The following is a 24,787-nucleotide window of genomic DNA, read 5'->3' on the forward strand; positions in this document are numbered from 1 at the left end:
TTTCCTTGGTCTCAGGAGGATATAGTACTATCATTGCACTTAGTTCATCAGTTAATTGTGGTTCTGTGTCCATCATTTTGTTTGGCTCACCAGCCAGAGTCCTATTTTGTAGATCTGACTCTTTCAGAGTCAGTGCCTCACCAGCCATGAACCTCACTGCACACCACTGGTGTCATTCATGTTAAAGCAGCCCCCAAATGAAAGACGAGACACTGCAAAAATGAAGAAGGCTGTAAACAGAGTGCCAGCCACCATTGTTGTTCATTTGGGCTTGTAATTGATTATCATCTCATATTTTCATGCATCATCAAAAGTTAATTTTACTTGACTTGGAAATTCCATGAACTCAACTCGTTTTGGCTTTTACCGGGGACTTCACTTGTCTTCCCTGATTTTCACCACAGGAACTTAAGACTTTCTTCAGATTTAATGGTTAAAATTGACACTTACTTGTTGCATCCACATGTGTTACTTATTCCCACAACTGAGGATTAAGGCCAATATACATTGCTGCCCACAAAGTTGTAATACTTTTGTTTTCAGACATTCCTCTTTTGATTTACACATCAGTAAGCAGCTTTGACTATCAAAATAAAAAATAAATCACATTGTCACAGTCATTTCACAAAAGGGGGTAAACATATTTTATTCCAACTTTATGGGCAACAATATACATGTATTAGGCTTCCTTTGAAAGAATCTGTCCTCTGTTTTCTGTCTTCAGCACATGAATAGAATAAAATCTAAACTACTTTAAATGTGACTCTAATCCAAAACCTTAAAAGTGCTGACGTGATGGATGATGAAAGGGTTGTTTTATCTTTATGCAAACCTTTTCAGTCCAATTTTCAGGGCAGCACAGGCCTAATTATTTTCCCAGACTGCAGGGATGAAACTAACCACAAGAGGGCAGTAGACTAAAGAAAAAAAGTACAGTATAACTATTGTTAGTCAAGATAGTCTTTCAGTGTTTCTCCATATTAGTATCAACACAGAGTAAATATAGCCCACTACTGATGACTTTACACACTTAAATGTATATTTAGTTGTGTATAAATTAAGGGAAACACATTAGTTCATGTTAATAAGACAGGGTAGAAATGCAACATTAATACAGTGCAGTGTAGCTGACAATGTATACAGTAAAATGAATGACTATTGTTGATGGCCAATAAATTACATTTTGAGCAAAACAGCTAGGAGGCAGTCCAGGGCCCACTTCCACTCGATTTACTTTGTTGTTTATGCGCATTACCTTCACTGCTATTGTTTTGCCTGAATGAAGCAACTATGTACAGTCAAAAAAGTAACAAAATAATGACATAAATCAGTTTTATGCTTCCTACCCAAGCTAACATCTGGCTGATGTACTGGTGGGTCTACTGGAGTGCTTTCACTACTGTAAGGTTGTATTGCACCAACAAAAAGAAAATCTGAGAGTTCAAAGTGCATGAGAAATAGAGGCCAGTCTGAATCACATCAATAGTGTCTTCTTTTTTCAAGCGCCGATGATGAGTTTTCCCTTTCTCTGGTTTTTCTGCAAGACCAGAAAAAGATGACAACTTGTAAATGCCTGAGTTAAAATATTTATTTAAAAAATGCTCTACTTTTAGATGAAATTCATCATTTTGATCAAAACTTACCTAAAAAGCTAAAGCTGATGAAGTTTATATTTTGTTTCATATATAGATGAGGTGTTCTCATATGCTGTCATTATCTATTGTGGACAAAAGGGGTGTATTATCAGTTTTACTGAAATGTATTCTTTGCCTGTTGTTGGATTAGATTACACCTGATGAATACTGACCAGGCGGAGGTGGCGGAGGGCCACCGTTGTACTCGTTCATGCTGCTGCCCTGGTTGGGCTTCTTAATCTTCTTCTCTTCTTGGTTCTAAATGAAGAAACAAAGTCTTGTAAAAAACAAAACAAAAAAACAAAAACAAAAAACAAATGCAGGTGCAAAATGCAAAAGTCCTGGGTCAACATTAGGTTTTGTGGTCTAGTAAAGTTCGAATGACCACACCTATGCATCATTCATCTCTATTAAGATACAATCTGGATATATCTGAAGTATGTACAGCTGGAAAACAAAGGTTTCAGGGACAAACAGCTTATATTTATCTATTCCCTTTGCATTTAATATGTCTGTAACCCTTTTGTTCAGACTACATGAGCTTTATAGCATTATGTTTTATGCCAGGTTTCATTCAACACATGTCAGATATTTCTAATAGTTTGTGCTGCTTCTCGTTATGGGGTGAAGGATCACATTAAATAATGTCTTAAACCTTTGGAACCCAATTAATTCATTTTTTTCTGTTAAGGTTGTGCACATAGTTCCTGTTTTTCCTTCTTTCCACTATCTTAAGAAAAGAGAATGAGAAATAAATACTGCAAAAGCAACAAACCTCAGGGTGGCTTAAGACTTTTGCACAGTGCTGTATATTCAGACAGTTGTACATAACATTACAAATACATTCTTTATGATTATTATTACTTCTTTAGACAATAATGATTCTTAACTTATATTCAGATGATAAACATGATACATTGTCTTGTTAAAATGCCCCTATATACAGTCCTGTATTCAACTGAAAATAGAGTTAGACATAGTTATTTTTCCCCCTGGATTCTGAAAACTTATAATGTACATGGATATTTTGACTTACATAATACCATAGGCCACTCCACCACACGCCACTCCGATACAAATGACATATCCTATCGATATTCCAGCAATGGCTCCGTCTGAAAGACCTTCAGACTCTGGAATAGCTTTGAAATGAAACAGAAAAATACTTAGCCTTTGAGAGTTTAAATTATATCAAAATGTTTTCAGCACAAAATATTGCATGCAGTGGCAGAGCCAGATAATTGTTTTAGGAGTGGCCTGGCTGAGACCACTAAACACAAGGGGTGGTAGAGAAACTAATGCATTTTCCAGTGGAAAATTGCTACAGGTCAAATAGCCATTCACTCTTTTCATTTGTTTTTGCAGACAGTCATGTTGAGGAGTCATGTAATTAGATTTTTTGTAACCTATGAAATTATTTCAGTTTTAAAAGTTGTATTTTTCAGTTGCCTTAAAAGTAGAATAGAACTCCAGTTCTGTGAAGATGCAGTTGTTAACTATGATATTATGGTCCCATAAGAGCCTTTAAGCAAATTTACGATAACTTTTCCTCTTAGGGTTCAGAAAAGGCAACAATCATTTAGTGCAATTTTCCATCGTCGGTATTGTGAGGTTTTTTTTTTAACTTTTCTGTTTAGAGTAGTGTATTTCTTCACCTCATTCTCATCTGTGTGTTAACAAATTCTTACTTTCTTTATAGCACCTCATAAAAGTCTTACTCTCTTTCAGAGGGAATCAATAAAGATCCAGTTTGGCAGATCCAGACCCAGTTTTAGTGGGAACTAACTTTCATTACCTAACACCATAATGTTACAAGTGCCAAACTTTATTTTTTCCTCCTTTAACTAAGACCTATATCTTTAGCAGCTTCATCCAGTTCCTCTGCTCTTTATCATCACATGGACAATGGTAGAATAATAACTGGATGTGTTTTAAGGATTCAGGGACATATTATTGGAGCAGATTGATCATAGAGGAATGACCAGAATTAGAAGTGATACCATGACTTAACAACCAGATGTGTGTATCCGTCTAAAGGCCTTCAGGGTCAGCCACTGCCACCCCTTGGCTCCACCTGTGTGACACCATGTAATTTGTGTGCGTCATAAAGGATCACTCACAAACATCAAACATCCCCAATGAGGAAATACAGCCAAGTGCATTTTACAAAGGCTGCATCTGAAGTCACCAAACAGTAGAACTTCTGTTTGTCAGCTCATAATTAATTTGAGGATCAATATTAAACTTCCACTCTCAGTTGAGCTTTACCGTGAACAGACAAGTGGTGCTCTCCAGATGATGATCTACCCGTTACACTGTTCGCTGCTTCACAGATGTAGGTGCCGCTGTCGGACGTCTCGTCACAGTTTTTACAACACAGTAGAATCGTTGAGTATCATTTCCCCATTTCTTCTCCAGGAGTAACTTGCAGCTGGTATGGATTCAGCAGAGCAAGAAAATACCAAGGACTCTCCCACCTCCAACTTTGCTGGACCTAAGACTTTAACATTATGGGGTCCATCTGAAAAAAAAAAAGAAAAGTACAGTAAGAGGGGCATTAGTTGTATTAAGGCAGGAATGAAGACCCTACTGATGTGAATTAGACATTTGTCTGTGAAGTAAATTGCCTATCTAATCTTAAAACAAAAACTTTGGATTTAAAGCAGTACATGTTTTATTACCATGGAAAAATGCATCTAAAATTAAATTCTAATCATAGGTTTCAAAACATGTTTCGATGCTGGTTACTTGATTTTTCATACATTTCATACAGTCTGATTATCTACTCAGAATTACCCAAAGCATGATTTACTTTGACAAATTAAAATGGAAGTTAAATGTTGGTGACTCACAGCTGATTGAAAACCGTACTGGATGACTGGTGTCATTACTGACAGGATTAGACACATAACACATAAATGGTCCGTGGTCATACTGGGTCACGCTGACGATTCTCATACTGGATCCTCTATCCGTGATCTCAACTCTGTCACCGGCTGTAACCTCAGAGCTGCCGTTCAACCAGACAAAGGAGACGGGGGATCCAGAGGAGGAGCAGGACAGACTCACAGAGCTGGTGAACTCCACCAAGTCTGTACTGCTGACATTTACTCTCACATTAGAGACTGGCACTGCAAATAGAACATAAAATGGAGTAAATATTTGTCACCACATATATCAGCATGCTAACTGTTCAGAGATCCCAGGGGGGCCACGAGGCTTTGTCTGCATTGAGTATTCATGTTGTGAAAAATATATTTGTGCACGTTAAAGAAAAAACACCTATACACCCAGTAAGATAATTAAGTCTGTATGAACCTACTCAAAACATAATTTGTCCACATTTAAATATATCAAGCTATTTAGTAGACCCACCCTCTTTACGCCCACAGCCAGAGAAACAGTCTTGTCAGGTCAGAATTTTTTCCTGTTGTCAGTAATGTATCATTTTATGTATAAAACACCATGTCTGAGAAACATAAAAATGCAGATGACTCATTAGTACCAAAACCAATCTCGAGAGTTACCTTAACTTTGGTTTTGCTGAAGGACAAGACCCTTTTGACACAGGACTGGGAGAGGCTAACTTGGCTTGGACACAAGTACCGGGGAGGAAAGGTTAGGAACCACTGCATTAGAGGAAGGCAGTGTTGGCAGTGAAACCAGCTGCTCAACGCTTATTTAATTTATTTAAACCATAAAAACCCAAACATTCTACCAAAGCAATCGACTGATCTGAAATGGTTAATACCTGTTGATCCACTAATCCTATCAATACATGTAAATGATTGAGTTAAAATACAGTTATTCATCTTTTCATGGTCAGCAGATATGACCCATTTGGGCATTCAGATGCTCCAAAGTGAATGTAGAAACACCATCATCTTCTACAACATTGATTCATCAGTAAAACCTATGGGGTTTAATAAATGACAGTGGATGGAGAAACTTGTTGTATGTTCACGTAATGATAGATTTTGTGGAAAAAATACATTTTCCTCATTTGTTTCATCTGAATGAACATCTACATGATCAGTGAATAGGAACATACATGATTTTCACTGAAAAATATAAAATGCAGAGGGGAATACTATAATAAATGTTGATGAATCGCTTGGGAAAGACAAAAAATTATTTGGAAGTTGTGACAAAAATAGTCATGGGTCTTTTAGGGTTAATACTTACTTAACATAATTTAAGGGTTAAATGTGTAATTAGCGCGTTGACCTGTGGCAATCCTCAGGTTCTAGATGCGGTGGTTTTTATGCTGTTGTGTATTTGTGCATGCTGTACCGCATTTGTCCAGCAGTCACCGCCAAAGCATTCTGGGTATAGCAATGTGTTGTAAGGCTATTGTACTCCAAAATTACTAACATCTTACAAAATATTGGTCCCATCAACTTGGTGTTTCACTAGTCTGTTCCTTGCCATAAAAATACAAAAGTATGTCAAACTGCAGCAGTCGACTCTTTCCAGATTTTGCGTGAATCCCTAGACACACATACATGCACGCACACAGAGGCCACTTGGCTTTTATAACATCAATATTTCAGGGGACTAAGAGGAATCTAATTGCAGAAAATTGAATATCGTTTTCATAAAAAAATCTGTTTTCGTTGCCTTAAAAAACTCCCTAAGTTGCCTTTTGCATTTGTGGCGACCACATTAGAAAAAGGTGTGTATATTTTTCAGAGGTGGTGTCAAGTCCCCTGTCGCTGTGCAAAAAAGAAAGCCTTGAGTCTCAACCTCAAGTCTAAAATAAGTCCTAAGTTTCTGTGGTGAAAACAAGCAAGTCAAGTTGAGTCTCTGCTAAAAGAAACAAAACAAAACAAGTCATTATTCAGGTTAAGTAAGTTATCAGTTAAGTCATATGAACTTGTGATGATCTACTTGAATATTGAACCATCACTCACAATTCTCATAAAAGAACAATAATAATGCCTGGTGTGCTGATAGTCAAATGTATTTCCTATTCCTTCTCTGAGGGTTTTTTTTTTTTTTTTTTTAATTGAAGTCTACTTTGTGAAGATTGACACACATAGGATTATAAATCACTTAAATGTGAATGATAGACATCTGATGCTTTTGATCAGAATGAACTGTCCAGTCATTTTCCAGTTGAGCCAGTCAAGTTGAGTCTTTCATGGGTTGTACAGTGTAGCTGTGTTTTATTCACTTAAATGATGTACATGTTCCCTCACCATATACATTCAGTAAGGTGATTCCAGTCTTCAGAGGTCCTTCATGAGGCAGATGTTAACTCTGTACTCTCCACTGTCCGCCAGAGTCACATTCCTGAGCTCCAGAGACCCAGTGTAAATGAAGAGGGTGATCCTGCCCACAAACTCTGGTGCAGTTAAGTTATTATTGCGTGAAGAGATGATACTTGTAGCGCCAAAGTGCCATTCCACATTCAGAAATGGTATATCTGTTGGAGGTAGTGTTGTGGTGAAGATCACAGTATCGTCTACAGTCGCATTCAGAGGACCTTCAGGCAACACATTCACTCCTTCAGTTAAACCTGAAAGAAACAGTTAAGGAATAATAAAAAATGAAGAAAGAGACACAAATGTGAGCTACTAAGATGACAAAAATATTAATTTAGAAAAAGGTAATGAGATAAGCATCAGACCCACGTTTTTTTTACGTTAAATGATTGTACGTTATGCTTTAAAATAGCTCAAAGTACACGCAGGGCACATAAGTAGGGAGTGGTGGAGCATACTGTCTGTTGGCTAAATAACCAATATATCTGGTAATAAATAACATTACTGAACAAGAAAAGCACCCGGAGAGCGCAGACCTCTGCCAAGACAGATCTGTCCCCCCCACCCCCAATCACCACCAAAATTTAATCATTTGTTCCTTGTGCCAGTATCACATTTCCTGAAAATTTCATGAAAATCCGTCCATAACTTTTTGAGTTATCTTGCTAACAAACAACAAACAAACACGCAAACACACAAAGCAAAGTGATCATAATACCTCCTGGTAGAGGTAATAAAAACAATAATAATATTAACAGTAATTTAATGACAGTATTTAATGTTATGTAATAAAATCCAACACATTTTAGAGAGTCAAGAAGAGCCTACCTGGGTAGTAATGTATGTAACAACGGAACACATTATCACCATAACTAAACATTGAATCTAACCTGAATAATTATGAAGTAAATACAATGAACATGACACTTTCACAAACAGATTTTGAACAGTTGTATCTTACCAAATGTAACTCCCAGGATGGTAACATATATCAGGGTTGTGTCCATCGCAGTATCATTGAATATGATAAAGTGACTTCTATCAGGTTCCTCTCTTTGCTGATTTCAGTGTAAGAAATGTGAATATAAAGGCAATAGAAGAAACTACTGAAAACAACGTAAGGAAGCTGTGTGTGGCTGGTTAGTCTTCATGTGAAAGGTTAAGTTATGTGCAGATGAAGCAGTTAATCATTGTCGGAACAGACTGTGAACTACTGTAAAGCAATAAAACTTGGGTATTTTCAGTCAAAGAAAAGTCAGATGTTTGTTGTGGATGTAAATTTTGCACTGAATTTTTGCAGCAAAGTGATATTAACACCAAAAAAAGAGCCATTTTCTACAAGTTATCCATGTTCACAGTGCACTAGTTTGAATGTGAAACTCAGTGTAAGATAGACTAACCCTAACCCTAACCTGTCAAATCAGAGTGAACTCTGGAACTCATCATAAAAACAGATAAATTACCAAAATGATAAACTGCTTCAATTTTTTCCCCCCTTTATTACATCTGTGAAAAAATTGTAGGCCATTTTTCAATACACATCTAGGTTTTTTGTTTATCATACATGTAACTCAAACACACGTGTGTCTTTGCTTCAACTTATGATTGGACATTTTAAAAAAGGAACAATGTTGTTTATTATTACTCAACAATCACATGCAGATAGATAACTAGTGATGTTAGATAAATAGTGTATATGTAATGATAAGGTATGATAAGCATTACAATCTCACCCTTAAACTGCTGATGGAAGAAATCAGCTGATATCCATCTACCTACTCAGCACCAAATAACAATCAATACTCAATACTTAATTTACACTTTATAACCGAAACAAGTTATAAATAATGGGAAGCAGCTGTTCATTACCAGACAATACATTTTATTTTCCAATACACAACTTAATACAATAAATTATTCCCCACAGCTAGTATTAAAGTACAGTATTATTCCATTCACACTAGTTGATGTTTAAAGTTTTCAAAGATTTTCTGGAAGACAAAGAGTAAAAGAGGAAATGAGAACAAAACTACAAACGATGTGTTTGGTTTGTTTTTGATTGGATTTCATTTATTGTCACTTCTCACAGTATCAATGCAGTTTAAAAGAAAACTTCATAGGGACACCATAGATAAAGGCATCTGAATGTGCTACAACTCTAAACAAACAAGAAACCATGCATGAAAAAGGAGGAATTTATTTACAAAAGTCTAACCAAGTTTAACCAAAAAAACCTAAAGGTATTTTCCAACAACTGAAACTGGCAGTGAGTCATGCTGCTCAGATTAACAAACAGAGTCCTGAAGTCTTTACAATAAATCAAAGCTCACATGATGTGGAGCTAAAAGAGAGGAAGCCCTTGACTGACAGGAAACACTGACCTGCTGCCATCCAGTTCTCACATGTCCTCAAACACCAACCACCCAACAACCAGCAGCAATACTGACAGACTGCACAGACACACCCCACACACTCCACAGTGAACGAAAAGAGAAAGAATGTTGGCCTTTGGAACGTGAAGATGAAATACGGAAAAGACAACCACAGATTTCATTATACTTTCATTTAAAATCTCTGCACTGTTCTCGTGTATGTGTGCTTCTTTTTCTTCTCGATCTACAAAAATAGTGGCAGTTTTGTTGCTGCTGAGACAGTTTTGAATAATTGTGATATACAGTGAATATGCATATAATACTGTGTGTTTAAAAAGGATGAATTACAATTAGTAAATACTTATTTATTTGGCTGAGACGTGTCATTTATAAATATTACATTTAAAAAGTGTATTTTTGGCGAACACTACTCAGGATTAAAACAGCATGCTAATGTGTTTATTATTGGGTAACATTTACTTGGGTCAGTAAATAACTGAAGGACTTTTGAAGTCCATGGGATATATCTTGCCTACATTTTTATTAAAAGTAAAAAAATAACAATGATTTATGTTCATAATGATCATGTCGTTACAAATTCCATTATATTTAATTATGGAAACAATCACTTCTTAATAAAAATGACTGGATATACTAACAACGTCAACTAAATGACCATCTGAATTTAAATACAACCACCTTCTAATTAGCTAAACATAATAAAATGAGCTTATTCAAAATGGTTTGATGGTTTTTTTTTTATTAAGTTGAGATAATCACGACAGATATTGTCTGTGTAGGTTCTCATTTGCCCAGGTCCATCATTCTTCTTGGTTGCTCTCTTGGTTCAACTGGACTGGTTTTAGCTCTACTAGTGCTACACCATGCTTCTCTTTTGTCTGTTTTCAGCAGCCTCCTCCATTATTATTTGATTGTGTTTTTTCCCCACACTTCCCATGTTTGTGGCTATTCTCTGGAGCTCAATAAAGAGTTTATTCTGTTATTGCCTCTGAGTCCACTTGTGGGTCCTTTTTTTGTTTTCAAAAGAGCAGAACCCATCCAGTTGAACTTCCAAAACTACCAGAAAAAAAAAATCAATAAATTAAAGTTGAGAAATAGAACTTAAAATTCACATCTGATCTACATGCACAGATGCCTCACAATACACAGGCTACCAGAAAGACACAAACTATTAAAAAACATGCAGTCTCTGGTTGTGCAGGTAGACATTACAAGGATTAACATGTTTGGTGAGCCGTTTATACAAAAACAAGAATAACCTGTAATGGATGCAAAGGTGAGGAGGGCTACAATAGGGTCCTTGATGTTCCACTTTGCCTGTCTTGATGTGTTTTCCTGTACATTCCCCCCTCTTTTTATTGTTTACTGATGTTACCTTGTGTGTTTCTTATTAGATGGTTAAATCAAACGGGTTTTTAAATCTTTTTGTTTTTTTCTTCTGCTGTGCATACTCAGATGTGTATGAGCCATGAGGTGTAGATTTGTACACTTGGACTGTTGAGTGACTGAGGGTGGAGGGGTGGGAGCAGGGTTATCTGTTTTTTGCATATATGCAAACTGTAAAACTCAATAATATAAAAAAAAAAAAAAATATATATATATATATATATATAATATATTATAAAAGGAAAAAACATCCCTAATAAAAATACTGAATTGACACTTTGTCTGATTCACCAATAGATTTATTTTGCTGAAGGTTTTGAATATTTTCCAAATTACAGCAGAATGAATATGTCACCAGTACACAGTATTTAGACTTCTGACTCCATTACTTACTATCATTCAGGCAATAATCAATGATTTAATCCAATCCAACTTATTTGTAAGCACTTTAAAACAACTGCAGTGGACCAAAGGGCTGCTACAGAAGAATAAGTAAACCCAAAATAGAAGAATAAAATACAGAATAGATTTTAAGACATCGAAAACTGTACAAAAAGAGAAAAGTGCTATACAGACGAATAAATCTAACCCAAATAAAAGAATAAAATTTAAGAATAGATTAAAAGCCATACAATTAAAACAACAAAATAAAATAGATAAATAAGAACAATAAACCCCTACCAACTAAAAAACAATAGAATAAAGATAGTACCTGCAAACATCTCACATGGTTTCAAAAGCCAAGGAGAAATGATGAGTTTTTAAGAAGGGATTTAAAAACAGCAACAGAGGAGGCCCTGCTGATATGGAGATGGCAGATCGTTCTATAGTTTAGGAGCTGCTGCAGCAAAGGACACGCTCACCCCTGAACTGTGCATAGTGTTTGGTACACTCAGGAGCAGTTGGTCAGCTGACCTGAGAGAGCGGGGGGTATATAAAGCTGCAGCGTTCAGAGAGGAGGTAGGGCGGGGGCGAGGCCATTTAGGGATTTAAAAGTAAATAAAAGAATTTTAAAATAGATCACTAAAATGTATGGGCAGCCGTGGAGGTGAGGCTAAAATGGGGGGAAATGTGCTGGTGTTTACGTGTGCCGGTTAAAAGACTTGCAGCAGCATTTTGCACCATCTGAAGACGGCGATGGAGAAACCACTAGCCCCTACATACAGTCCATTACAGTAATCCAGCCTGGTGGTCACAAAAGCATGAATGACTATTTCAAAGCGCTGCCTCGAAAGAATTGGTTTAATTTTGGCCAGCTGCCTCAACTGGAAAAAGCTGGATTTAATAACTGAACTGATTTGACAGTCAAACTGGAGTTCAGCATCCACTTTAACACCAAGGTTTGCGACGGCTTGCCTAATAAACTGGGCCAAGGGACCCAGATTACAAGGGGGGGGCCCGAGTGGTGCCACCAAAAACTACCATCTCTGTCTTTTTCCTCATTGAATTTTAAAAAATTGTAGCCATCCAGGCCTTTATGTCATCAAGACACCTGAGCAGAGGTTTGACAGCAGATTCATTTTTCTTTTTGAGAGGGACACATATCTGACTGTCATCTGCATAGCAGTGGAAGGCAATACCATGCTTCCAAAGTATGGACCCAAGTAGAAGCAGATAAAGAGAGAAAGAAGTTTTATAAGCTGTGACGCTGTTGTTAGGTAATGATAAATGTTAGCATCAGCATCAGAAATGATGTATCAGTAATTTATTTAATACCAGGATATATTAGGAGTTCATTTGAACCCTCTAGATTGAAATTATCATCAGTTTGTGGATGCGTTTATTAACTCACTAATTCATAAACACCATTTTCATAATAATCTGGACATTCTTTTTCCTTCATGCACTTTTTATTGCTAATAGTGTTGATAATAGTGATCTTAGGAGCAGTTTGACATCCAGGACAACACCCTGATGAATAATGTGCCAGACTTAAACCACAGGAAAAAACATTAATGAGCACTTTGTCTGACCAAATGTTTGTTGTTATGAGTTAATTGTTAATAAAGGTGGGAGCATGGTTGTTTGCGTGGGTAGTAATGTCACCTCCCAGATAGAGGGTCCTGGTGGGGCACTCTGTATGTTCTCCCTGTGTCTGCATGGGTTCTCATCACGTACTATGGCTTCCTCCCACCATCCAAACTCATGCACCCTAATTATGCAGAACATTTTGGTTTTGGATCATCTGAAACAGGTGAGTTATACTAACAGTGTAACACTCAACAGTGGTCACAGAGGATGAAATGACATATTGATAACAAATTGTGTGGTAAACATGATTTTTCTGCAATAAATGTGTCCATTTTCATTTGGGGTCTACTGAAACTGAATCTCTTTTGGAACTAGTCCCAAGTGGATATTGACATTACAGCAGGTTTAGAAGGTATGCATTGGTTTGAGTTTCTGAGCCCCAGAGGTTACCTGGTGTAACCTCAGTCACCTGTGTCAGCCCTGGCTAGAGTTCCAGTACTATTACAGAATGACAACACTGCCCTCTAGGGGACACACTTAAGAGCTGCATGTATGCAATCCTCTACAAATGTTATGCTTCATGTCACAGTATTTGGACCTTTATTTTATTTATGAAGTTGCAGGTTTAACTTGTGTGGAATTGTATCCATGTACAAAGAACTGGGGTAATGTGGCCTTTTATTTGATGCACAAGGCCATAACTGCACCACACGTGGACATGTGATAGCCTGTTTTTTTTTGGCACCATGGACAAAAGCTCATAACTAATGAGTAACCTCATGAGGTAGATCAAGGCTAAACAAGCAAATCACAGATGACCTGCATCTTATCTCCTAAAGAACATGAAAGTAAAACAGTAAGAACACAAGTATACGCTCATAAATATTTTAATTACATAGCTTTTATATAATTTGTAATCCATTTTGATACATTTAACTTATTTACATTATTTAAATGTATGAATTCACACTTTCAGCTTGTCATACACCTGCCTGGCCAGATTACACACTTGTTATTGTAGTGGACGGCTGGACTTTAGTCTCAGTGCTGCTTTTAATGGTCCCAATTGCCCTCCTCTAAAAGATATTCAGGTTTGATGGCCATAAATTCAAAAGAGGCCTGTGTAAATCTGTCCAGGTCCATCTTATGAATTCATTTCATTATTGTCTCTCACACACTTTCACATGCAACATTTGGGTTGAGGCAGACAGTGACTGTATGAGAACTTCCCAAAGTGAACACAGTGGTGTACATTATATTTGTACCATACTGTCAAAGACAAAACATGAAACTATTTTCAGTCAAAATCACAACAGTAGCCTCCTTGTGCAGATTATACATTTTCTCATTTTCTGATTATCTGCAAGACAAAGGAAACAATAACAGAGATTAGGAAAGTAAAGTGGTGCTCTCACCTCAAAGACTTTTATTAGTAAGCTCAGAACTTACCTTAAAGCCAAAGAGGATTATGAAGTATTATTTATTCTCATATGTACGTGAAGTGTTCTCATATATACCAGCTTCTGCTTCTAGACACAAAGAGAATAGTTGAATTATGAAAACTAAAGTTTTTTTGTTTTCATTTTTAGAAACAATGAAGTTAGAAATACTGACCTCTTTTAGGTGGTTGAGTTTGTTTTTCCTGGTTCTAAATATTGTAAATAAGTGAAACATTGTTAATGTACAGCCAGTGTTTCTTACACTGCAAACAATAACCTGATAATGTTTCTGATCCTTAAGAATATGTTTATAATTCTTATTTTCTTCCTTCAAAAATTATAGGAAAGTTCTGTTCAAATATATTCTACTGATGAACATGGTACAGTGTCATGAGAAACAGTTACTTTGTGTAGACGGAGGCGTTTCTCCCCCTTGCCACTGCACGGCACTGCGCCAGCAGCGCCGTACCTTAATTGTGGGGCGGTGACAGACGCGCTTTATTAATCAGGTGAGTGGTCACACCTGACCCTCTCCTTCCAGTCCTTTGAGCCAGCGTGGCGGTGGACTGCAGCTCGGCGTGGCGGAGCCCTTGTTTGCGGTGGGCATCGCAAAACATTCAACCCTAGGTAGTGTGGCCGCTCTCTCTCCTCTCTTCTTTTCGCGTGTGCGCACAACGTGCGCATTGGTGACACGGTTGTGTTTTTTTTTAGTGACTACAGACGGTGTAGGGGGAACGATCACCCGCCGGAGGTTTGGTGGGAAGTAACGTGGTCTGCATGGTGAGTCGGCGTTGTCTGCCATTCTATCAGAATGTAGCTTAGCTCTCAGCTGATTGCTGCTGTGTTTCCTGCAGTGTGGCTGCAGGTAACGCGTTTCTCCTCCTCCTGTTCTCTGTGACGCTGCGCCAGTTGTAGTATGTATGTGCATCATTCTCTTTTAATTGAGATTTTTTTTGCATTTATTACTTAGAGTGTTTTCTTTTGATTAATTTAAAGGTTGGCAGTAAGTGGGGGCCTGTCATCAGCCACCACACTCATTGACTGTGTTGCGTTTTGGCTTGGTGGTTTGGTTTTGCTGTCCCGTCTTTTTTTGCCTTGCTGTTCTGGTTTGGCTGTTGTGCTACAGTGGACCCTGGATATCGTCTCTGTCGGTGCCGCATTGGCCAAGTCGGGTTCGGCCCGAGTGTTTCGCCCCCCGGACCTTGCTCGTCTCCACTCCCCTTCTCCGGACGGTCCGGCTCCTGCTCGTCTTCCGGACCTGATCCTCTACCTGTGGCGGGGGGCGGGCATAGATACTTTTTTTGTGTTTTTCATAGTTTCTTATTGTTTGGATTTATTTTTTTTTTTTTTACAATTCCTTTGTTATGTTATTGGCAACATATTTTAAGGAAATGTATTTTTCATGGCTTTTAATATTTTGAGTTAATTAGATGTTGGATGGATGTGTGTGAGTGTGTGTGAGTTTCTAATCGTTCACTGTCGGCCACCAGTGACCTAGGCACTCAGCTGTTTATAATGGTTGTTTCTTCTTTTTCTTTGTGTACAGGTGCTGGGTACATGAGCGGCAGTCCAACCTGGTGGTGGTGTTTTTCACGGTTTCCTTGTGTTCTTTTTCTTTTGTGTGTGTTGTCACAGGTGTGGTGGTGGACCCCTCCCCTATTTTGGTTTCCTGCAGCGTGGTGGTAAGTCTCAGCCCTGTCCTCCCTTATTTTGTTTTTGTCAGCCTGAGTGCTGGCTGAAGGCCTGGTGTGTGCAACATTTTAGTTTTTTTTGTTAACTGTTACTCATTTTTGTTCAATAAAATCTGTCTTTAACTAAACATTATCTCTCCCGGGTGGATAATTACGAACCTGTGACCTTGTTCGTTAATTTATTATTTGTATAAATTTTCCCAGGGTGAAATTCCCCTGGGTGGCGTTGTCGGACAACTGGGGTAATCTGATTTCCCCACGTACTGCCACATTATCCTTTGGCGTTGTCGGCAGGATCCACCTTTAAAAAGGGTAGAGACGTGTTTGGTATTTAAAAAAAAAAAAAATTTTTTTTCTTTTTCAGTTTTTTTTTTTATTGTAATTTTTGTGTTAATTGGGTTGTTTTTGTTGTATAGCCAAACAGCAGCAGTCATTACGGATGTCACCCCACTCATTCTCTTTTTTTTGTTGTTGTGTTTTTCTGAGCCCCTGGTGCAGCTTACCATCTGTCACATGGAGGAGGAGTTGCAGCAGCTAAGAGAGTAGTGCTACAGCTTAAAGCAGACAACGAGCGGCTTCTTCAGGAGCGGGCTGGTTCCTCGTTGGGCTCTGTGGGGCGCTTCAGTGTCCCTCTGCGCCGGCCAGTCAGGCCTCATCGGCTGGTGTCACCAGTGCTGTCACAGAGCGACTGGTGGTCATACCCGAGATCGCAATGTCCCCACATTTAATGGCAGGACAGGTATGGGGATTATGGAGTGGGTGGAGGAGGTGCAGGCGTGTGTGCGTGCCCGACACCTCTCCACTGCTGACAGGCTCTGTTTATTTTTGATCATTTGGAAGGAGAGGCGAAGGAGGAGATTCAGGTTCCGCCCTCAGGTAGAGCGGGGGGATCCAGGCAAAGTATATAATGATTTGAAGGAGTTATATGGTTGTTCTCAATCATATGTTCCACTGCAGCAGGCTTTCTTTTCCAGGCACCAGCTTGAGGGTGAGACGCTGCAGGATTTTCCCTTAGCCCTTATGGCTTTAATGGAGCAAGTTAAGCGCGTGCACCTGATGGATGCCTAATGCAGAGGTCCTCCTTCGTGACCAGTTTATTGAGCATGTGCTTGATAGTGCTCTTCGTCGGGAGCTCAAGCAGGTGGTGCGTCGCCAGGCCCACTGCTACTTTGTTGGAGCTTCGTGGTGAAGCTATTAGGTGGAAAGGGAGGGTTCTTCCAGGGGGTGCTAGGGGGCGTAGTTGCTCTTTGCCATCAGCTTTTGGTCTACAGTATGGGATGCAGGGTCATGTCCATTCAGTCCCTCCTGTTTCACCATCACCAGATTTGAGTGATCTGATGGATGCTTTAAAGCGTCAACAGGAGCAGCTTAATCAGCTCACTCAGACGTAGCCTCCCTGCAGGCTCCCCGCTCACAAGGTCAAACTTCTCCGCAGTGGCCCTTTTCTGTGTAGAGGTGCCAGCAACCAGGCCATTTTGCCGTGACTGCGACAATGAGCGGGTGCCCCCTCGTGGGCCGAACTCAGTCGGTCACTGGCTCAAACTTCCAGCGCCGCTAGGCGTCCTCAGTCTTTCCCGTCAGCCGGGAAAACTGAAGCCCACTGAGCTGGCAGAGCCACAGCTTACAGTTGGGAGTCCATAGGACTCACAGAATGGTGCAATGGCTGGGCTAGTTGCTCCATGTCCAAACCTGGATGCTTTTGCTTGGGGGGGTTACTGTTTCATGTTTGGTGGACAAACAGGTTCCATGGTGTCCACAGTCACTGAGAGATTCTTTTGTCCCTACTTTGCACCTTGGGGCTATGATCGCTTCGTCCTGCACTGGCTACGCTGCGAGCCGCTAATGGCTTAGCCATTCCGTACATTGGTTATTTGGAGCTCGATGTGGAGCTTTGTGGCAGGTGATGTCCCGCTGTGGATCCTCATAGTCAAGGGACCCCCCCTGGTGCTGTGTCTGTTGTCCCTGGAATCCTGGGATGAATGTAATTCGTCGATGTTATCGTGAGCTCTTTGGAGCATTTGGCCCTCACTTTTGACTCCCCTTCTGTGTTGCAGGCACCTGGTATAGTTATTGATGCCTTACAGAAGTGTCACCAGTCTGCTGCCCAGACCTCCAGAAGCCCCACGGGCACTGTGAGGGTCAGGGGTAAGCGACCTGTGCGTATACCTGGTGGAGTGATGAAGCTGGTCGCAAGTACCTGCTCAGAACAGTTTGCTGGCTCAAGCTGTGCTGTTTGAGCCCCCTGAGTCCGGTTTGCCAGAGGGTTGTTGGCCTCCCCCTGTTTAGTACAGGTTGTCCGGGGCACAGTTTAGTCCCAGTGGTCAATCTTGGAACTACTGATGTTCTCCTGTACCCACGTACCGGTCTTGGGAGCTCAGTGCTTCTCAGGTTGTCAGTCTACGGCTGGTGTGACAGAGGTGAGGCCCCTACAGCTACTGTGTCCTCCCAGGTAGCCGCCACCCCACTGCCAGATAGGGTGGAGTCATTGGATCTGTCGCACTTACAGAGCAGGAGCAGGCAGAGGTGAGGTCTTTGTTACATAAGTATCAGTCAGTTTTCTCAGCCCATGATGGTGACCTGGGCTGCACAAACCTCCTTTCACATGACATACCCCTATTGGATGATGTACCGGTCCGTTCAGAGGTACCGTCGATCCCTCCTTCAGATATGAGGCAGTAAGACTCATATCAACCAGCTGCTGAGTATCAGGTCATTAGGGAGAGTAGCAGTCATATGCGTCCCCTATTGTTTTGGTTAGGAAGAAGGCTGGAAGTCTGCGTTTGTGCGTTAGACTACCGCCTCCTCAATAGCAAGACTCGGAGGGACGCTTTCCCTCTGCCTCGTATTGAGGAAAGTCTTGATGCCCTCTGTGGGGCCGCTGGTTTTTCCACAATAGACTTGGCCAGTGTTACAATCAGGTCCCTGTAGCAGAGAAAGACAAGCCCAAAACCGCCTTCTGTACCCCCTTCGGCCTTTTCGAGTTCAATCGCATGCCCCTTTGGCTTATGCAATGCCCAAGCACCTTCAGCGGCTGATGCAGAGGATGTTTGGCGATCAGCAAGGTCAATCATTGCTGCTTATCTTGATGACATCATCGTCTTTTCATCCTGTATTCAGCAACATCTGCAGCGGCTGGAAGTGGTCCTTGGTCGGCTGCAAAAGGAAGGCCTGAAGGTGAGGCTTGAGAAGTGTGCGTTTTTCCAGCATGAGGTTTCTTATTTGGGGCATGTAATCTCCAGTACTGGAGTCTCCACCGACCCCTCAAAAATCGAGGCGGTGGCCAAGTGGCAGCGGCCCCGTCATGTGTCGGAGCTTCGCTCCTTTTTGGGTTTTGCCAGCTATTACCGCCGTTTTGTGGAGGGTTTTGCCAAGTTGGCTGGCCCTCTGCATCGGTTGGTGGCTGAGCTGGCAGGCTCAAAGTCAAAGAAGGGTCAGGTCAGGCTCTGGAGGCTGCATGGACGCCTCAGTGTGAAGAGAGCTTTGAGGCCTTGAAGTTGAGGTTGGTTTCAGCCCATGTGCTGACCTACGCTGACTTCTCACGCCCCTTTATTTTAGAGACTGATGCCAGCTATAGTGGCCTTGGGGCGTCCTCTCACAGGAGACAGACAGTGGCATAAGACCTGTGGGCCTATGCCAGTAGAGGCCTTCGGCCCACTGAGCGCAACAGTGTCCAACTACAGCTCTATGAAGCTGGAATTCCTTGCGCTAAAGGGGCCATGACGGAGAAGTTCCGGGGAGTACCTATTGGGGCAGAAGTGTGTCGTTGTACACTGATAACAACCCGTTGAGCTATCTCCAGTCTGCCAAACTGGGGGCCATGAACACCGTTGGCTGCCCCAGCTTGCTGACTTTGATTTTTGATATTAAGTGTCGATCAGGTCGCAGTAACAAAAATGCAGATGCACTCTCACGGCAGTATGTGTCTGGTTCAGAATTGGTGGCGCAGTCCTTACCTGGCACTTCTGTTCCAGCCAACCTCCAGCAAGACCCACACCCCAGACCCTGTGGTGTCGGCAACTCAGTCCACTGTCTCAATTCTTCCATCCCACTCAGCTTCTGATCTCCGTTCTTTTCAGGAGAACGATCCTCTTTTGAAGGAGTTGCTGGTGTTTTGGCGGAAGAAGGCTTCAGCCCTTCTCTGTTGAAAGACGCCAGCTATCAAAGTTAGCCATTGCGCTTTTGCGGCCATGGGACCGCCTGGTGGAGAAAAGACGGGGTTCTTTTCGCCAGGTGTTCCGTCCAGATGGGGGGGGAGACGTCCCTCCAGTTCATCGTGCCTGCAGCTCTTAAGCAGGAGACCTTGAATCAGTTACACCAGGAGCACGGCCACCAGGGCATTGAACGGACCACTGAGTTGGTCCGGCCAGCGCTGCTACTGGCCGGGAATGATTACCAGATATCAAGCAGTGGATTCAGGAGTGTGAGCGCTGCCACAGTTGCTAAGGACTCTGGGCATGTGCCACACAGTTTTATGGGCCATGTGATGGCATCAAGGCCAAATGAGGTCTTGGCCATAGATTTTACACTGCCTTGAACCTTCCCGAAATGGACTCGAAAATGTCCTGGTCATGACAGACGTGTTCAGTAAATTCACTGTAGCTGTCCCTACACGTGACCAACGGGCCTCCACTGTGGCCCAGGTCCTGTTATATGAGTGGTTTTATAAATTTGGTGTCCGAGTCGCCTTCACTCGGACCAAGGCAGGAGCTTTGAAGTTCTTTGATTCACCAACTCTGTTGTTTGTACGGGGTTCGAAGGTCTCGCTACCACACCATATCATCCGGCTGGTACCGGTCAATGTGAGCGGTTCAACCGAACCCTCCATAACCTCCTCCGAACTCTTCCAGTATCTCGGAAACGAGACTGGGCTTCTTGTTTGCCTCAGTGGTGTTTTGTTACAACACCACGCCTCATCAGAGTACTGGTGAGTCCCCTTTCTATCTGATGTTTGGACAGGAACCTAGACTTCCTGTAGACTTTCTGCTGGGTCGAGTTTCAGACCCAGTACCAGGTACAGTACAGGACTGGATGGGTGAACATCAGGCCAGACTGCGAGTTGCCTTTGAGGGGGCTCGAGAACGTTTGGCCGCCGCTGCTGGCCGACGGAAGGAGCGGCATGATCAGGGGTCCGGCTGCACCTTGTTGGTAGGCAGAAGGTGTACTTGAGGGATTACAGCGCTAGGGGTCGCCATAAGATTCAAGATCTTTGGAGCTCAGAGGTGTATCAGGTGGTAAGAGCCCCTCTTGGTGAGGGAACAGTGTATGCTGTTGCCCCGGTGACTGACCTAGATAAGGTCCGGAACGTCCACCGGGAATGTTGAAGGCTGTAGTTCAGTCTGAAGCTCCTTCTCCTCCTAAGACTGTGCGGCTTCCACCTGGCCGGCCTGTCCTGGAGAGTAACTCCTCCAGTGACAGTGATTTATGGTTCTGGGTCCCTGATACCCCTTTACCCACAACTACAGCGGTTCCAAGTGCCTCATGTCCAACTCCGGTTGTGGTGACCCCCTTGGAAACCAGGGTTGTTGCAGAAACACCTGTAGCACATGGGAGCTCTGCATTACCAGGCCCTCCACTTTTGGAAACTGGTCCACCGAGCACTAACCAGCGGGCATTGCGTAGGACATCTCGTTCTACCGCTGGCCAACATCCTAATGTCCACAATCTTCCTCGGTCAGCTGGTCTCTCAGGCAGGGTAGCCAGTGGACATCCAGCACCTGTGTGTAACACCCAGTCTGCTATCTTTAGACCCTGGTCTTAGTACTGGGTTGGCATGTTCATCGTCGGGTCGACGATGCAAAAGTGGGGGGTAGATGTAGCCGGAGGCGTTCTCCCTCCTTGCCACTGCACGGCACTGCGCCAGCAGCGCCGTACCTTAATTGTGGGGCGGTGCCAGACGCGCCTTTATAATCAGGTGAGTGGTCACACCTGACCCTCTCCTTCCAGTCCTTTGAGCCAGCGTGGCGGTGACTGCAGCTCGGCGTGGCGGAGCCCTTTGTTTGCGGTGGGCATCGCAAACATTCAACCCTCAGGTAGTGTGGCCGCTCTCTCTCTCTCTCTTCTTTTCGCTGTGTGCGCACAACGTGCGCATTGGTGACACCGGTGTGTTTTTTTAGTGACTACAGACGGTGTAGGGGGAAACAGATCACCCCGCCGGAGGTTGGTGGGAAGTAACGTGGTCTGCCTGGTGAGTCGGCGTTGTCTGCCATTCTATCAGACTGTAGCTTAGCTCTCAGCTGATTGCTGCTGTGTTTTCCTGCAGTGTGGGCTGCAGGTAACTGCGGTTCTCCTCCTCCTGTTCTCTGTGACGCTGCGCCAGTGGTATGTATGTATGTGCATCATTCTCTTTAATTGAGTATTTTTTTTGCATTTATTAATTAGAGTGTTTTCTTTTGATTAATTTAAAGGTTGCAGTAAGTGGTGGCCTGTCATCAGCCACCACACTCATGACTGTTGCTGGTTTGGCTTGGTGGTTTGGTTTTGCTGTCCCGTCTTTTTTTGCCTTGCTGTTCTGGTTTGGCTGTTGTGCTACAGTGGACCAAGGATATCGTCTCTGTCCGGTGCCGCATTGGCCAAGTCGGGTTCGGCCCGAGTGTTTCGCCCCCGGACCTTGGCTCGTCTCCCCTCCCCTTCTCCGGACGGTCCGCTCCTGCTCGTCTTTCCGGACCTGATCCTCTACCTGTGGCGGGGGGCGGGCATAGATACTTTTTTTGTGTTTTTCATAGTTTTCTTTATTGTTTGGATTTATTTTTTTTTTACAATTTCCTTTGTTCATGTTTATTGGCAACACTATTTAAGGAAATTGTATTTTTCATGGCTTTTAATATTTTGAGTTAATTAGATGTTGGATGGATGTGTGTGAGTGTGTGTGAGTTTAATCGTTCACTGTCGGCCACCAGTGACCTAGGCACTCAGGCTGTTTTATTAATGGTTGTTTCTTCTTTTTCTTTGTGGTACAGGTGCTGGGTACCTGAGCGGCAGTCCAACCTGGTGGTGGTGTTTTCACGGTTTCCTTGTGTTCTTTTTCTTTTTGTGTGTCGTGTCACAGGTGTGGTGGTGGACCCCTCCCCTTATTTTTGGTTTCCTGCCGCGGTGGTAAGTCTCAGCCCTGTCCTCCCTTATTTTGTTTTTGTCAGCCTGAGTGCTGGCTGAAGGCCTGGTGTGTGCAACATTTTAGTTTTTTTTGTTAACTGTTTAATAATTTTTGTTCAATAAAATCTGTCTTTAACTAAACATTATCTCTCCCGGGTGGATCATTACGAACCTGTGACCTTGTTAGTTAATTTTATTATTTGTATAATTTTCCCAGGGTGAAATTCCCCTGGGTGGCGTTGTCGGACAACTGGGTAATCTGATTTCCCCACGTACTGCCACATTTGTATCTGAGGTTATTCAGCTGTGAAAAACAGTGTGATGTCTGGTTCAGTTTAGAGGGTTGAATATGACTATTTTATGACTTGACTTTGCAGACTCATAAGAAAATTTATTATGTTTTCAATCAGATATTTGCATCAGTTATTTATTAACTTACTTCAAAACAAAGGCCAGTCCACATAAACCTCCTCCAACAACCAGGAGACCTGCAATTACTATCCCAGCAATGGCACCATGTGAAAGTTCTGTGGGCACTACCAAAGAAACAGAAAACAAAAGGCACGCATCATGGAAAATATGAAATGTTTGTATCTTAAAGTGTTACATTAGCCTATGGAGGTATCTCCCCTAAGAGAAATCATAGTTGACTGCACCGTTCAAAGACATTTATAATGTGATCATCTTAAATATATATATTCTGTCAGTAAAGAAGACTTTAAATGGTAGTATTTCTGCTTTCAAATATAAAAAAGAGTAATTATCATTATAATTTTTGCAATAAAGAGTCTTGAAGTTATGGCATAATGCTACTGGATTGTAAAAACATGAACTAAATCTATTTGCGCTGACAGTCCGACAGATTTATGTGACCACTAGAGGGAGTAGTGAGTCCCTCTGCCAGTCTGCCATGGTGAGGAAAATGAACACCTTTGACCGAAGCATCCGAAAGTGACGACAAAGGATGAGAACTGCAAAGAAGTAACTTTTAAAGCCAAGGAAAGAGACAAAGTGATAAAAGCTTGAAACACTGGACACAGCTCTAAAGGAAAAAAAATGGAGTTTGATACTGAAATCGCTGTATTTCCTAACAGAAGTGAGTTTCATTACTTAGTTATTATTTTTTTCATTATTTGAGTTTAAAGGAATATATAGTTATTATGTGATGTTATTATTTTTACTAAGTTCATTGCTGATCCACGGTTCAAACTAATCTGTGGGAGATCTTTAGTGCAGTTATTAACAACATGAACCCTACAGAAAACAACTGATTTGTAGTTTTACTGTGGCTGTTTTACACATCTAAGCTAACAGAACTATAATGTAAACTATCAGCTGAAGCAGCATTTGAAGATTAAAGACATAGTGTTATTTTGTCTGACTGTCATAATCGTTTTGTTTGAAGAACGATACCATAATACAGATGTGTGTAGACAATGAGCTTTATCCCTTATTCAGTGAGTGATTCAGTCTGTGGATATATAGGGTTGATCCATTGGTAATTTTGGTTGTTATAAGTGTGTTTGGTATGTGCAGCGTTGAGGGGCTGGAATATCAACACTACTTAAAACACCTTTCAAATATCTCAAGGATGGAGGATTATAATAAAAAGTAGCCTGTTTGTTGGTGAAAGATATGGGTCTAGTCAGCTGGTTCTGTTACCTGCATCTGTAGTTACTAAAAGGCTGAGCTTTAGTTTGACACAGTATGATTAAACATTCACTCTGAGTTGAGCCTTACCATAAACAGATAAGTTGTGCTCTCCAGATGATGATCTTCCATTTACGTTGTTTGTTGCTTCACAGATGTAGATGCCACTGTCAGACGTCTCAGTCACAGGTTTAAAAAACACAGCAGAATCGTTGAGGATCATTTTCCCGTTTAATTTCCAGGCGTAACTCGCAGATGGTATGGACT

General features: G+C 41.5%; 1 long non-coding RNA gene across 1 annotated transcript; it reads right to left on the reverse strand.

Annotated features, from left to right (window-relative positions):
* Nucleotides 1-705: 705 nt before the first annotated feature.
* On the reverse strand, nt 706-24,277 carry LOC115436066 (uncharacterized). Its single transcript, XR_003937770.1, has 3 exons — nt 24,171-24,277; nt 1,644-1,651; nt 706-718 (listed from the first exon to the last, which is right to left on the reverse strand). It is a non-coding gene; the product is annotated as an uncharacterized LOC115436066 (long non-coding RNA).
* Between the last annotated feature and the right edge of the window lie 510 nt (nt 24,278-24,787).

This window comes from Sphaeramia orbicularis, chromosome 16 (genome assembly GCF_902148855.1).
Source record: "Sphaeramia orbicularis chromosome 16, fSphaOr1.1, whole genome shotgun sequence".
Classification (NCBI taxonomy): domain Eukaryota; kingdom Metazoa; phylum Chordata; class Actinopteri; order Kurtiformes; family Apogonidae; genus Sphaeramia; species Sphaeramia orbicularis.